The sequence below is a fragment of the Dromaius novaehollandiae genome, chromosome 1, assembly GCF_036370855.1.
Source record: "Dromaius novaehollandiae isolate bDroNov1 chromosome 1, bDroNov1.hap1, whole genome shotgun sequence".
In the NCBI taxonomy this organism is placed as follows: domain Eukaryota; kingdom Metazoa; phylum Chordata; class Aves; order Casuariiformes; family Dromaiidae; genus Dromaius; species Dromaius novaehollandiae.
This window is the reverse complement of record NC_088098.1, coordinates 117496373-117510848: the sequence shown is the minus strand read 5'-3', so window position 1 is coordinate 117510848 and position 14476 is coordinate 117496373. Positions and strand designations below refer to the sequence as shown.

At 36.6% G+C, this 14476-nt stretch overlaps 1 protein-coding gene across 5 annotated transcripts in view; it reads right to left on the bottom strand.

The window, feature by feature from the left end:
- Positions 1–14476, bottom strand: part of ITSN1 (intersectin 1) — a 143841-nt gene that overhangs the window by 126803 nt on the left and 2562 nt on the right. Inside the window, exon 2 of one of the 5 annotated variants that reach the window (XM_064524468.1) lies at positions 10955–11000. The exons of the other annotated variants lie outside the window; for them this stretch is intronic. The gene's annotated coding sequence lies outside the window, so the exon portion shown is untranslated. The remainder of the gene's footprint in view (positions 1–10954; positions 11001–14476) is intronic. 5 annotated transcript variants of the gene reach the window in all.

Here is a 14476-nt window from a genome sequence, read left to right as displayed (position 1 = left end):
TTAAAAATAGGAGCAAGTTTACCTTGGAAATTGAGCCTCATGTGATTCAAACAGAAGATAGTTTGAAGGCCATGCTCTGTAGCAGGGACATCATCAAGAGAGGCTTGAGCACAGCTGTGAAGGAAGCTCAAAAGAGCAGAGAGGCTAGCGTAATTGGCAGTGCATTTAGCAGTTACACAAAGTAATTTCTCAACTCACACTGGCTGGCTTCAGTAGAGCACAGCACACTTAAGCGTTGCCAACTGACAAGATTTTTAAAATACACATTGGAGGCTAAAAATATATTCCTGATTATTTACCTTCCTAGTTAAGACCTGAAAATGAAATCTGAGAGAATACTGAAGCTTCCTCTTCTTCTCTAATCATTTGAGCTACAAAGTTACCTCCTAAAATGTCAAGCAGTATTTTCTTGTACTCACATGTCTGTAGGAGAATTGGCTTAAGATAGTTGTCAATATTTCGTTATTCAAAAACTGCATATACTTAAGCCCTTAAAAATCAAGCCTCCCTCACATGAAAGAGCTTTGGATCTCAAAAACTCAACAACTTAGTTTTTAACTCTCCTGAATCACACACATGGCATTTACTGAAAGGCAAGAGGCAAAAATGAACTTGACTGTTTGCAGAGGGCAGAACATGAACTTTTGCCTCAAAATTAACTTGCCCCCTTTGGGAAAAAAGGTAATAATACTCGAAAACCATTTGACATCAGAACAATGCACACGTGCCCAATCAAGAATCTGAGTGGTATTTAACCAGTGGAGGGACCAAATATGCCAAGTATGACATATGGCATTTTCTACTAGATGCGTTGAGTTTCAAAGCTGTGAACAGTCATAACAGGTCCCGTGAAGCAGTAAATTATAATGGATGTGGGACAAAAAATACTAGTGACAACAACTAATTTTCCTAAAGCTGCAGTACTATTTTCTATCATTTTTAACGCATCAAGACACACAGGTTTCCAAAGTAGCACTTGCATAAATCACATATGTAAGGCAAATCAAGTTTACTTTCTCACATAAAGGAGCAAGAAAGTACCTACACAGAAAAAAATTACATGAACATGTTTCAGTTCTCATCTGCTTAGATACAGTTGTTAGCAGTTTCAGAATCCTAAGTACTAAAGTACCCCTTTAAATGTACAGCTGTTCCAGCGCAACTCTTATGCAGGAAAACACAAATTATGCAGGAAAAAAAATCCAGTGTATGTGCTTAAAAAAGAAAAAAGCAGCAAGTAATCCTCAATAAAGCCTGTCAGCAAGCATTGCCAAGAGATGCACCACTGACATCCCACACTGAATAGGCCATTTACTTGCACTTTTTTTTTTTTTTTTTAATTCTCCAATGAACGATGGCAGTGACAACTGTATAGAGCTTCAGGAGTTCTACTATATGACAGCAGTTACGGTCTTACTTTAAGACCTGCTGAAAAAATCTCACCAAGTGTTTTGACTACATGTTCTTAAATTCTAAACACATGAATGCAATTGAGAGAATAATACAAGTATCCAGGATATACGTTTCTCTATGGCTCATTTAATCTTTGCCTGTACAGCTGAGAACTGGAATACTTGAAGAGACAAAAAAGGTGCCTCCAGCTCATTCAAGATATGAACAAAAGAGAAACAGAATTTTGAATTAGGCCCTGCAGAAAAATCAGCAGCTTTCAACTCTGCGATCATTACTTTAGCCTTCTGAAAAGTTCCTGTTGGTTTAACAGCCCAGAAATGAAATCTTAACAGAGGCATCAAAAAATCTGATTGCCAGCAGCCAGTACACTGCCAAAGCACGCAGTGTTAAAACCTTCAGAGAACTGAAGGTACCAAGTGGAGAATCAAGTTGAAATGAAGGCAAAGGATCTGGGTAACAACACAACATATCAGACTAACAAGAACATAATACCTCAGGACAATGTGTATTATTTACTGGTTGGGGAGTACCAGGAAGAAACAACAGCAGTGGAAGAGGGAGACAAACTTGCCTGAAACCCTGGTTGGTATGTCAAGAACTAAAGCTAGAAATGACAGCTGTGTCCAACATAAGGCTATGCAAACAGAGAAATAAGCAGATTTCCTGCTGTACTGTACTGTTCCCTTAAATCAACCTACTTTGAAGTTTGGGTAGTCCTCCACAGCTCTTTCTGGGTATTTCACTTTATTACTGACAATCGAGAAATCTCTTGGACTACTTCTAAACTAAAACATGTAGGATGTCAAGACAAAGAACTAAACATATACCTGCCTGAACATCCAAGCAATACACTGACATTAGACCAATACACGTGAAAGTTGCTTCTGAGAGACTGCTCAAGCCAACCCTAGAGAGAAGGCCATTCTCAAGAAATACTGAAGGGATAAAGACAAAGTGCATGGACTATCCTGCCAATAACCTATGCTTCAGGCTGATTTATTTCTGAAAAATAAAAATAGCTTTGATTATATATACAAATCCTTAAGATTTGATCTTCTAGATGACTATGTATCAACAATTTAATTGGACTTGGGAAAATATTGTCTCCATGACAGAAGAATTGGTCTGCTTTGGAAGACCACCTTTCCAGATTATCAAGCCCCAGCAATATGCCTGAATCATTTGTGAATTGAGCACTATGCAAAAAGAAATCAACAACTTGGGGAGAATCACAGTTGTTCCAAGTGATAACTAACATTTACCAAACAGATGTAATTTTGTTACTGGTTTTAGTGCCAAGTTAAGTGTTGCAGACCTACAATGGAAACTCAGTTCAACCTCATTTTTGAAATGCATATCTCTAGACTGGCATACCAGTTGAACTGATATACAAAGATGCAAGACAAAATGAGCCATAACATTAAAATGCTACAGTCTGGCCAAAAATATGAGTAACAAGAAACACAATGCCAAAGGTCACAGCATCCACCAACAGCACTGCATATGCAAACCATTGAAAAACAGTAATAAAAAAGTCCTACAAAGAGACAGTAAGCCAACATCACCCCAGGAGAGAAAGAACTTAACACATTTTTCAGTTACCTTGCCAATAACCTCCCCACTGTATCCAAACCACTAAACATTAAAATCTGGAAGAGATATAATGATTCTATAGCAACCAGCTGCTGAGATATTTTTCAAACAGAATGAACTGAATACAACTGCCAAGTACTTTCCCAACACATTTAGCCTGTTCTGAGTGGGAAGAGAAAAGTATGTTAGCCTCTGTAATTCAGTGCAACTCTGAGGTCATTACAGAACTAGGGCAATTTAAAATAAGTCAGATACTAAGGAACAGGTGAACATACAAAAATACAAATCCTAGGAATGCAAGTTCCTATTACTTAGCAAGGACAGTTACATCACTCAAGAAGCCCCTCCTCTGGACACTGGTTACTCCAACACCACCTCACCAACAGATCCATTTTACTAATACTTCCATGTCTCTTATAGAGTCTATGAAGGAGTCTTCTGGAGATTCAGAAACAGGCACATTCATGTAAACATATGTCAGCTCCACAATGGTAGCTGCCTGTGGATGTAATTTATTTTTCAGCTCTCCGAATTTGGTCATCTCTGTTAAGATGTAACTGCTCCTGCTGTATGTCTTCTGAGGTACGTATCTGTAATAAGGTGCAACCACTCTCCTGTATGCCTACATCAGCTATAGCATTTTTCTCAGCAAAATTAGAATCAGAGACCATCCTCGAGAATTCTAGAGGATGCTTTCCCTTAGCTTGTATACAAGACAAAGGAAACCTTAGGTACCTTGCAAAAATAATTAAGAAAAATCAAGCCTAATATTAGGTTTATACATGTTGTCCCAAGTATGTAACCCCCATAGAAGACTTTGAGGAATCTACAAATCAAAAGAAAGGTGAAAGCCAACTAACTAGGTAATCTCTCTCTCTTTTCCATTTATTGCAATGAAGTTTTGTTTCTACTTCAGTCTTTGCAGAATAAAGTCTTTAACATTTAATGGGAGACAAAGCCAACCTAATGCAAGATAGAGATTTTGGTGGACTATGTTAACCTTGTTTCATAATATAGTACAGGCATAACAACTGAACTCAACAGGTAAGCATTTAAAATAACTTAGTTAAGACAGGCTCCCATTTTTCTTCTTTAGCTAATTTTCCTTCGGTGTGGTTACTTTAGCCTAGTGTTTCTCCATCTCTCTTCTCCAACTGTAAAGCATGGATTGTTATAAACATCTAAGCTACTTCAGAATGATACCTGAGGGTTGCCAGAAAAGCCAAGAGCTTCCTCTTGTGTATGGCCTGGTACAGACCTAGAAATGACTGCTCCGGCCGCCACCTTTAAAAATGATAATCAAAGCAAACTAAGTTTGGAAGTCTGCAGACTGGTCTATCATTTGTAGCCTTCTGCCACCTGCTCCCTTATATTTTCCGTCTTTTTTAAATCACTATAGCTATAAAGTACCACGAGTAGAGACTAATCACATGCATTGTTCTCTCTGGAGGATTCAATTAAATATATATACATATTTATTTCTTCTGAACCTGGGAATGGATAATGAAGCACAATAAACCTCCACAGAAGGAAGTCAAGTTTTGCAAGAATTTCAATATGCAGGCTTCCTAGGTTTCATTTCAACACAAAAAGTTTAGCTATGTCAGCATTCTGGATTCATACTGCTTGTAGCCGTTTTTGTTTGTTTTCAGTAAGAGCAGTAAGGACTAGGACCAAGTTCTGTGCACTGTTTTGAACTTCCTCATCAGAATGCCCTATTTTAGTTTCAAAGATAACAATGTCAGAGACCCTAGGTACACTCAGGAAAGCTATTTTAATACAATTGTTTCCCTGCCCCAACTAGCCTGTAGATTGCTTTTCCTAACAAACTCCAAGTGGTTGAATTCAGGATCGGATAAAGGTAATCCAAGAAATGCAGGAACTTGGCATTGCCATAACAGTTAAATTCCAGAAACTCTAGGAATTAAGCAACTTCAGCAGGGAATCCCATTTTCCTTGGAGCTATGGTTTTCCTGTTTGAAGCATACACAGCAGAAAAAGGCAAAATGATTTCTCCAACTTGATGTAATTTCTGGTCACAGAAACTTTATCACCTACCTGCAGTTAGGGAGGGGGAAGAATCCTCCCGCTTACTTATATAAAGTCCTGAAAACCCCATGGAAAAAAAAGAAAAACAAAACAAAAACAAACAAAACAAAACAAAATAGGCAGAAGATTTTTTATTCAACTATCAATGGGGCCTACCAAGTATGTAGAAACAACTACCAGCTGAAAAGACTACAGTCACAGCTGCTGAGATTTCAGCTAATGTCATGTCTGGACCATGTTCAATTCCTCAAACCAACAACTAGTAAGAGCCACTAGTATAGAACACTGAAAAGTCAAAGCTCCATTTCTCTTATCCTAACCTCCCAGTACATGGTTAGAGTAAAAAAACCCACAGTTCCACATATTCCTACTCTTTTTAGTCCTACACTTCTCCTCCTTCCTCAATAAGAACTCCAAAGCCTGCATCATGACACAAGCAGCAGAGTGAAACCAGCCCAGATCCTCTCAGTTTCTTACCTGGCCATGAAATTCTGATTTCTAATGCTGCAGCCTAAAGATTTCCACTGCAGTGTGACAAAGAAACAAGCAACAGCAGAAACAAATGGGAATGCAAAGACTCACAGATACCAGACCACATTAAATTTGGTTATTGCTGTACAAAGACTGTCATTAAGTGAAGTGTTAGACACTAGAATCAGATGATGTTCACATGGAAAAGGCTTGTCTTCATCTGCCTTTTTTTTTTTAAATAAAAAAGAATGGTTTCATCAAATATTTTCAAGCTTTTCTATTGTTCTCCCACAACACCAGTAGTTCTTATCTGGCATCTATCTGGGGACATGAAGACTATCTGATACTAAGAAGGTTAGTCAGATATCCTGTACACACACACACACACACACACACACACACACACACACACACACAGGCTTTTATTAACCTAATATTGCTTTATTTCTTTCTTATTCATACAGTATGTCAAACACTATGACTTTGTTCTGGACTACGAATCTCTAATGAAGATTTAGCTATTAAATCCCATTCAACTGCCCATACAAATGATACCACTAATGAGTCCACACTCTTCACCATGATCTTCCTCATTAACATCCCTCAAAAAGTCTTAAAAAGAGAACAAAATAAAACTTAAGCAAGGCAGAGAAAGAAAGTATAGGTAGGGACACCAAAGTATCAAGCTGTTATGTAAGTTTTTAGAACACATCAAATAAGTTCATGCAGGCATATTTTATTTATTTAGAAGACAGCTTTACTTAGGGATACTTTGGGGTTGTTACATAAGTACTCATGTTTTTATTTTAATTTGCTTTGAAATAAAAGCAGTTTAAACTCATTGGGTTATACTCACACAACTAATTGATCTATTTTTAAAAAAAGTCATAAAATTAGTGTTTGTCAGCAGTCTGGAGTCATTAAGAGCGCTTTATTCAGAAAGACCCTTTTTTTCCCCCTCCCCACAAAAAACCTTAACAAGAAAAATTGTTTTGCTTGCATCATCTACCGACAGCATAACTTTTAAGCAATCCTGTCAGATTTAAATGTCAAGTTTAAACAGTGGCACCAAATGTACCTTCGGGACACATTTAAGGAATCAATTCTTTGCTGCAAATTCTTTGCTGCATTTGACATGCTAAAGTCAGCACTGAGCCTGGAGTATTTCACGTTTCTGTTTCAGGAGAGTAGATTTCAATTATTTTGCAGAATCAGATGATTTAAGGTTCATCCACAATTTCTGATTGTGCAAAAAGGATGACTGACTAATCAAAAAAGCATGATACTGTTAAAGCGAAACTGCTGCACAAGCCTCAACTCCATTCAGATTATTCTGATAGGAACTGTGGTTGTAAGTCAGGTCTGAGCATGGATAACATCCCTGGCCAATTCATATCAGCAGGCCTGATTCAGAGATGATAAAAGCATGAACTTCAACTCAGCTAGATGTAAATACTGACATTTATTTTATGCTGGACTCTAAGCATTCCTTACAGACATGAATCAGAGTGGCTAGGAAGGAATCAGGACAAGATCTCAGCAAGCAACAGCATTAGCCAACCAGGAAGAACAACTGGATTACTGAAGACTCCCAGACAGCATATCCAAAGTACACAAATGTGAAGCAAATGCAAAAAATAAAAGCTTCTGATACTTCCATCATGGAGAATATTCAGAGAAAAAGGACAAGAAAAAACATTTTTAAAAACTATTATTTTTGGAAAATAGAACACACAAGGGGGGCTGGAGACAGATTACTGAGAAGAGTCCAAAGGGTGTAAGTAAAAGAGTTGCTCCCTAACACTCCCTTATCTCAAATGCCTAGTCATCAGGCATTGATAAGGTCTACCAGTGTTTTATAAAGAGGCTGAAAATTTTATTTCTCAATTACTAGCTTACAAACTAACCAATTACAGTGGGAAGAACAGAAGGTAGTACCACTTAGAACCAACTATTTGAGTTCTGTGTCAACTGAAGATCTCTCCTGTGGAAGTCCTAGATCACTCACTTTGTACCACTAGTGCCATATGAAGGCATCTTAGCAAACAGGAGTTTTCAACAGTAAGACACAAACGCCAACTAAGCCATTGACTCCTCATCATGGCTTGACCTCATAGTCAAAGCTTACCAATAATTCCAATGTTATATCTAGCTAAGTACTTCACCACACAAAAAAATTAAATTGCATTTGTTTTCTTCCCTTGCCCATGTTATCCTGTAGGTTGCCAACGTTTCCTTGAAGCAATACCATTCCCCAGCAAAACACTATCAGGCACACTTGCTTCTCTCATATTTCTCAAAATTAGTGTATTATGTATCATACTAGGTTGCTATTTGTTCTTTCATAAGTATAATATTATGCTCACTTTGGTTTTAAGTACAGTAAGCAAGGACAAACAGAACATGCAGAAGTATATAAGCAGGATAATGGATGCTTTCAAACTGTCATTAAACTTCTCCAAAATCCTTGATCTTTGGCCATCAATTTTTTAGAGTCTTGCCATGTGAAAATATATCTCAACATTTTTATGTTTTGGACTTTTTTCTGAATTTAAGTTTTACAAACCAGAAATGGAAAAAGAGACAACCATACAGAACAACTGGAAAAGAATGGGGAGGGGAGGGGGTCTTTTTACATATCTTTTTTCTAATTGTAGTATTTGCTTGAATACCTGCAGCAACTTATTTCCACACTACTTCATGCCAACAAAAAAAACCTTCCTTCTTCTCTTTGGTGTTGATCATGCTACTTATTTTGCAATTCAAACACCCACACCGAAGAACAGAGGTATTAAAGTGGAATGCTTCTCTATGAGAAAATTTGAAAAGTATTTCAGATAGCTCTACAAACTATTTCCAGTAGTTCACTTCACACAGTCTTTCCTCATTCAGATGGGCTCCTATGGGCATCAACAGAAGATATGGGAGCAATTTCAGAGTATGCTATTTAATTTTCTTTAATTTCATCAAAAGGACATTTAAAAGATTATCCAGTTGCCCTATAAGGTTTCAAAGAGAAATTAAAGAACTGCAGCCTTTTCTTTCCTGACTATGTTAAAAGTACTTATTAACAAGGTAAGATCTTTGCATTTTAAGTGGTATCTAAGAACCTCAGTCATTATAGAAGACCTTCAGCTAAATGAGACCTTCTTCTTTTTCTTCTACACAAAAATACAGAAAAGAATGACCTAATAGATCTAAGCTAAGCAGCAATGCATGGGCAGAATCCTGAGGGGCAAAACAAGCAGGCATACTGGAGCCAGAAAAGTACATAATAAATATTAGGCGCTGAAGGAGGATCTCCACAGGAGGAAACTACTGCCAAGTGTGAGGGACAGCATATAAAATTGCTTCAAAAAGTACAAAGCTTAGATGGGAAAGAACACCTGTCAGCCAACAAGAATAAAGAAATACAGATGAAAGAGAAAGAAAGAATGGGTGAAAACAATGTTGACTGGTGAAAGCGCTAAGTTAGGAAAACAATCATTGCAGTAGCATTGGCAGTAGATGCACAAAAGGACCAGGCTAGAGAACTGCTATTTAAAAAGCCAATTATGATGGATGCCCACACAAATAAGAAAAAAACAAAACAAAACAAAACACATGAGTATCAGAGAAGTCTGTCTGTCCAGCTCAGAAGAAAACAGAAAATGAAGTTCGTCCAACTGGGATTCACACATGCTTCAAGAAAAGCCATGATTTCTATTTCTGGAAATAAAACTATTACACCACCCCCTTCGGTTTTGGTACAAGATTAGATTACTGGCATTTTATTACAAAATACAACTCTGAAGCTGGCAGTTTTAGTTCATGATCATTCTCTGTAAGGAAGAAGGAATCTTACTTCCTCAAAATACTCTGAGGGCTTACTGAAGTTAATCGAACCTCCATAGTGAAAACCAAACTGGATGTCAGCTTACCTCTTTTCTACCTAAATCATACTGTTGCTTTTCTTTAGTCCACAAAAAGCTTGCTACAATCCTACAATATACAGTCACCTCCTATATCTATATGAACTGTTCTGTGGAAATAAAATATGTACCTTTATTACAGAGAATTATAATTTAGCTGAAAAATACCATTTTTCAGAATTTGCTCTTTGCAACTCTTCATCCAAAGTTACAGTATCTTATAAATCCCCATTTAATTTATAGGTGCAAGAATACACCTGAAAGTTCATCAGACTTAGAAATCTGCGAATGTATGACAAAATTAAAAGAAAAAACTAAGGACGTGAAAAAAATTCAGGCATGCAGTAAGAGCAATTTTAAGAGTCTCTTTCCTGCAGAGAGTAGCAATGTTAGAAATGTGAAATGGAGAGGGGGGCAAATTTCTCCAGTGGATCCTACTGAAGTTCCTTCCTCAAAACAAAAGCAGGCAATTGAATTTCTGTCTAAACCTCCTCACCGTAAACAGAGAAAATTGCACAGAACCTGTACAGGGCTGAAGGCCTTGCCTGCAAGGAACTCTTCACACATGCATCTATGTACTGTGACAGATTCTCATCAACAGTCAGCTTTGTATGGCTGTGAGCACGTGTTCATACAGAACAGCTTGCAGGATCAGGGATTAACAATGTGAAGCTAATGTCTAAACATAGTGTAACATAACTGGAACTGCACAACTGAACAGATCTTCTCAGTCTTTATCTTCTTTCATTGCAGGATTGGCCGGAAAAAAAAAAACATAAATTTTCACTTCTCATGCCATGACCTGTTAAAAAAATATATTTTTAAATATATTAAATATGGTACCTTACAATCAGGTTACTGGACAGTCCATATTTTTGTGCTTGTGAACTTCAAATCGTAATATACAGCCACAACAGAATACATGAAAAATTTATTTTTACAGTTACTTACAATAAAAGGTTTCTTTTTAACATAGAAATGGTAACCCCAAAACACAAAGTTAACTTGATTGTATCTTCAGAGTCTTCAGATCAGCTATATGAACACTTAATAGACAAGCACTAAGTTTCCAACACATAGCTATAGAGATTCAGTTGTAATATAATATGAAAATAGGCATCATTGATAAGTGTCTGAGTGTCCCTGCATAAATTGGCTTTGATCTTTGAAAGATATATATTCAGCTGACTTTGCACAGCTTCTTCAGCTAAATGAGCACCCAAGACTGTTCTATCCTGAACAGACACACAGGATTAGCTTCCTAGCACTCATATTTGATTTCTCCTTTACAGTTCAACTGGTAGGGCAGTTAATAAAAAGGTGGATGTATACTTGGCAAAATGCAGGTTAAAGAACTACGATGTACTGACAATAGATAAGTTTTTTGTTTTGAGATGTGTGGTTGTTCTTTATTAAACACAAAACTAGACATCATTTTAATAGTTTTCTCATATACTGTTTTAGATACTCACACTGAGAGACTTAAAATCCTATCAAAAATGAGTATGAGTACTTACTTATCCAATGCAACTCCAGCATGGATATCATTGGTTCTTAGCTGGCCTGCAGAATCACAGAAGAATTGCAACAATTTGATTTGCACGTTACATTTATTGACAAACTAATTACTTTATAAAATGTTGCAAAACTGTAACTGATTGCTTAAAACAACTACTCGTATTTAACAGTCAGTACACAGTCTTTAATTCAAAATCTTAATGTCATTCTACGGATTGCTCTGATCACAGAGCAAGGGCAAAGCAGATGACAGCTGCCTGATGGTAAGCTAATACAGCGGTGGTCTTCAAACCCTAATAAAGTTATCAGTACAGAAATTCCTGCCATCAGATTTGAGAAAACAGAAATCTGTGCTCTGCATTAGCTGTCACTCAGTACCTTCAGTAAGCCTTCTAATATACAGCTTTAAAATTAAAGCAGATTATTTTAGTCCTGTAAATCTTAAAAATTCAAGATATCTGTGGGTGGTTAATACAATGAAGGTGATTTAGTTATCCCTAGCATACTGCTCAGTAAAAACACATAGAAATCCTAACACCAAACAGTGATACAGAAATTGCTTGCTTCTTTCTCTAAGAAATGTGGGACCAGAACCAGAAGACAGGAACTGCAGTTAACTAGCAAGGATGTCAAGAAGTCCACAGATTACCTGCACACAGCATATGCAATTCTAGGTGGAAGTTCTTACTCTAACGTGTATCATCAGCTAAAAAATTCATTTTTATTTGCTTTATTTTCAGTTGTAAAATCTGAAAATTACTTTTGGAAAGCATCTTTGGAAAATATGGCTAAAATATAAGTAGAGCAGCTAACTAGCAAACTGGTTCAATGATACTACTTAGTTTTATTATATATGGTTTGAGTTAGGAATTTTCTAAATGCTGAACAAAGTCCTTGTATGTAACTCATGAATGATTTTATAGGTACGGTGGCAATATTACTTACAGTTATGTATGAAAGCACAGAAGACACCGTGCTAGAAAGGAGTTCAGTCTTACCATTTCAGGTGGCTCTCCAGAAATATTCTTTGAGGAACCCCATATTTAAACTCGGGTGTTCTGTGTATTTTAAAGAAATATTAATAACTACTACCTACAAATTGTACATTTATATGGATCCCATAAATTGTTGTACCTTAAGATGATGCAAAGATAAACTACTGTCCAGCCATTTACAGTAAACTAGTGATCTTCAGGAACAGATCCAGAAAAGATGTTTAGGTAATGAATCCCCATGAAAATTAGAAGCAGCTAGGCATCGAAATACAAATGGAAACATCAACTTCTGCCTCAGTAGGTCTTTGATGAAGTTATTTTAATAGTATTATCAGGACTTGCTTGATTACACAAGCACAGTATTAATACTGAGAACCACGAGGTAACATACTTTCAAACCCATGATTTTCAAGTATAGCCAGCACACAAAAACTTACTCATATAACTCAATAGTATTTTGACTTCAACTGTCAAAACCATGGTAACCATGAATTTCTTGCGGACACACACAACCACAAAGGGTAAGGGAGTGGGATTGGGAACTATTGCAAAAGAGAAATATACATCAGGGATTTAAGTTTCAGGCCATTAACAACATGTTCATTTCAAAATTCTAAACATCCATGTAACACACACAAGTCTGATGACAAGTCAACTTTACAGAGAAAAGGAAAGACAACCACTAAAATGACACTAATACTAATTAATTCAGTTATCTTAGAAGCAATACATGAAAAAGGAAAATATTAAATATAAGCATGCTTAATAAATTTCAGAAGAGAAAACCACACTGAACATGCACCATTTCATTTAATTTTTCTGCATTTTTATTGATCACAATGAAAAGAATGTCATAAAAATGCAAAAATTACTCACTTATTTTTGTTTATCTTCTAGTCATAATGTTATTAGGACACTCTAAACTGCATACAACACCCAAGACTGAGAAGACTCATGCCCTTTCTAGATTCATTCAGTAAAACTGAGTGACACTGCCAAGGTCACACAGGGAGCACACGGTAGCTCTTTAATTAAAAAACTCTTCTCATTCTTGTGCTTTTTTATACCAGGAAGGCAATCACTTATTACTCTGCTAGCATTATTAAGCATCCCCTAATAATAATAAAAAAATACAAGACAGACTGCTTAGAATAGTTTAAAGGATCCGTAGAAATTTTCAGATTCTACATTAAACATCTCACAAGGGGATACTGCTCTTCAGTGAAGAGTTCCCCTTGAAAAGGGGTTCACAATGGCTTCTAAATATGTTTTCAGAGTGGAGATTTTTCCCCCTCATTTATGTGAGCTCTCAGATCTACAGAGCAGCTTACCTATCATGTTCAAGGCAGGTAGTAAAGACAAAAACTAGCCAAGTTAAGAAAACCGCTGCAGAGATTCAAGAGCAAAATTTTTCCCACAGTAAGGCAGCTAGAAAGCATAAAAACATATCAGAAATAACAGAAAAATAAACCTTTCTTTTAGAGAAAGACATAGGATAACCCCCTTCACTCCTCCCACGCAAAATTATTTCATGTCCAGTCATTTTCTGTTCTGGCCAAGAAGTTATTCCTCTGACGCTCTGAGCTAGGTAGACAAATTTCCATTTCAACTGAAGAAGAGTCTTTAAGATCAGTGATTAACAATCATGCATAACTAATCTCTCCTATATACACAGTGCATACTCTTATTAAAAACCTGACCACCTCTACCCCTTCCACACACATAGCTACCTAGAGAGCTAATTAACGAGGCATCTACATGCACACTTCAAAACTACAGTTTCTTGTTTTGTTGTATGAAGGATTTTGAGTGGCAAATTCAATTAGGAATATGCAATCTGCAATTAAAATATCAAGCATTTTGATATATCTAGAGTAAGAGTGTCACCCAAAAATCAGTGGAATCTATTGTATTCCTTTTTTTTATTTTAGAAAGTGTACTTCTAAAGGGAGGGTAACTCCTTTTGGCCCTATCATACAGAAGTTTTGGCACTTCATACTCAAGTTTTAAGTATACAAGTAATATATCACTAGCATTAGCCCAGATTTCTAATTGTCGACCATACCACCAAATGTCATACTGTGCAAGGAAAAACAGCTTACTGTGTAGGGGCCGTTTCAAGTTCAGCAGCTGTATTAAATGCAATAAGCATTCACAGTTTCTAGCAGACAACAGTGTCCAAAGCAACTATGTTTTATGGTAAAAATATTCTCATTTCTTTAGTTCCAAGTAGGTCAACCAGTGAGACATCTCCAACTGAAACACATATAACAAACAAATCTTTGTGTTTATGAATTATTTTACTCTATTACTAAAGACAGCATAAACAATGTTCATAGTTGACAATTGTCCATGATGATCTCAGATTTCTTCAGGCTGTTGCTGACATTTTGCTCAACTTTTTTGTTTTTCTCTTTAGTCTACAAACAGAACTCTTATACTCCTGTTTCCCCCAGCATTATCCTACTGAAAACGAAAGTTACAATCTGTGATTAAAGTACAAAGATGAACCAGAAAGAGCTATTC